The 2,344-nt window shown below is 41.5% G+C and overlaps 1 long non-coding RNA gene across 1 annotated transcript; it reads left to right on the top strand.

Annotated features, from left to right (window-relative positions):
• The first annotated feature begins 373 nt into the window (after positions 1–373).
• LOC116878334 lies at positions 374–2,055 on the top strand. Its single transcript, XR_004384831.1, has 2 exons — positions 374–412; positions 1,855–2,055. It is a non-coding gene; the product is annotated as an uncharacterized LOC116878334 (long non-coding RNA).
• Positions 2,056–2,344: the final 289 nt, after the last annotated feature.

Raw genomic sequence — 2,344 nt, 5'->3', positions numbered from 1 at the left:
GCTAATTTTCTAATGTTTACTCTTCCAGACTAAGAAAAATTGTACTTAGGTTATCAGTGACTTACAGAAATGTAAAAATACTCATTTGACTTGTAAACAAATCAAAGCATTCAACTTTTCTATCTGAACCCTCTGAAACTCAAAGGGTCTCAGTAAGTATTCTTCCATAGCAATCAGTCATTTGCATAAGTGCAATAAGAATCTGTTCTCCTCCTAACAGGACACCATTGGAAACACTGGTTATTTTACCAAGGCTTTGACTGGCATGTCATATTTGAGAAAGACATGTAGACTCAGATATGACTGACAACTTTAAGGAACTAAGGTTGACTTCAGAAAACCTGGAGCCATAAAGCCCCTTGGAACTGTTGGCCTGATACCTCGCTTACAGAGTTCCCAGCAGCCTCACCAGGTGAGTAAAGAATGTCACTTCCTGGCAGGTGCAGGAACCTCAGGATACTTTGGGGACCTCAGGAAGAGGAATTTGCCCACATCCACAGGTATTGCAGGCATGTCTGATGGCAAGGACTTGGCTTGGCTTCTGGCCTGTAGAGGCTACTAAAAGTTCAACCTAGAGATTCTTTATAAGAAGTTCCAGCAAAGCAGATTATAAAAGATCTATATGATCACTCACTGTTCTTGCAGAGCTTATGGAAACAATTGGGCCAAATTTGTTTAAGCTGGACTTTTTTTTCCAGATAAATTAGTCCTAATTTGGCTATCTTTGGAAATGAGGGTTATTTTAGAGAGAAACATGTTTTAATAACACAACTTTGTGGATGTTCTAGATTTGGTTGTCTTTAAATGTTTGTTGTTTACCTAAGCTAGACAACTAGAGGTAAACTTAAGAGAAATTACCACAGTAACTCATATATAGACAATCTTCTGCTGATTGTTCTGTGGGGATAATAACAGAACCCCATGGCACATGATTATTAAACAGCTGAAAAATGGGATTGATTCCCCAACAATTGTATAACTCTACTATCATGTTGACCAATTCTGTGGGGCTAGGATAACTGCCTAAAAGCCAGCATACCCCACTCCATAGGATTAACTATGGACTTATGGAGATAATGGATGACCCCACTTTCTATATGATTAGATTGGATGATGCATGTGGGACTCCCCTCATCTCTTGACAAGTTTTCTCCCACTTGCCAGTGATCCTTTGTAATTAGGATATTGTTAAGGCTGGACCACTCAAAGCGCTTCTTAATGGTTTCATCCCTTAGTCATATTTATCCTAGAAGCCACATCTATTGAGGTATAGTTGCAAACAAATGCGTTAGCTAAGCATAGAACAGTCCTCCTCATAAAAGGAGCCTCAAAGCTCACTATGGGACAGTCCCTGACTATAATCATGTCACATCAGATCCAGATTTGTCTCAGAAACCAAAGGCCACTAATGGATTGCAACTGCCCTTCAGAACAATGTATTACTTAAAATAGAACCCCTGGAAGATTTTACTAGTTACCAAGCACATTTAGATATAGCTTTAAGAAAAACACATACTGGCAACAGGCCTTTGGGGGAGAGGACGATATAAGGCCTTGAAGCTGAGCAACTGGGGATGCCCAGCTGGCTCAGGGCAGAACGCCACCTGCTTCCCTTTTCTGTTATTTCCCCTCTCTCCTCCCAAAAGCACCTGTTGCTTGTTAGATGAGTCCTTTGAATGTGCTTGTTTAACTATAAATTTTGCCCTCCTTGTTCGTCTACAAGACATATGACTAATGTTTGACCTTCATCGGCTCTTCTGTTGGTTATTGTTTCTGTCTAATAAAAGTGAGACTGAGCAGTTGCTCGGGCAGCAGTCTTTTTGACTATTGTCCCCTGCTCCCTTTCTCTTGCAGCTGACTTGTTTGTGCCTAATTCTTCTCCCGTGCGCCGACTGGAAGTGGCAATGGATGATGGAGGCCAACTTACTAAGTACTGGGCTGCACTTACAGATATGCCAGAAATAATACTTAAAACCTGTCAAACTTTAAACCTAGTTACCCATATGCCTGAACCTGACCATTGTACCTCTTTATAGAGCAAAAACTGTTCAGAGGTTATTGATGTTGCTTAATCTAGTTGGCCAGATTTAAGATGCCCCTGTTAAAAATACAAATGACAGGGGCACCTGGGTGGCTCAGTGGGTTAAAGTCTCTGCCTTCGGCTCAGGTCACGATCCCAGAGTCCTGGGAGCCCCACATTGGGCTCCTTGCTCAGCAGGGAGCCTGCTTCTCCCTCCCCCTCTGCCTGCCTCTCTGCCTACTTGTGATCTCGATATCTCTTTCAAATAAATAAAATCTTAAAAAAAAAAAAAGACAGTTGGTTTACTGATGACAATAGTTCTCA

Source organism: Lontra canadensis, unplaced genomic scaffold, assembly GCF_010015895.1.
Source record: "Lontra canadensis isolate GAN:19392208 unplaced genomic scaffold, GSC_riverotter_1.0 scaffold57, whole genome shotgun sequence".
NCBI lineage: Eukaryota > Metazoa > Chordata > Mammalia > Carnivora > Mustelidae > Lontra > Lontra canadensis.
Note: the sequence above shows the minus strand (reverse complement) of the source record. Positions and strands in the feature narration are given on the sequence as shown.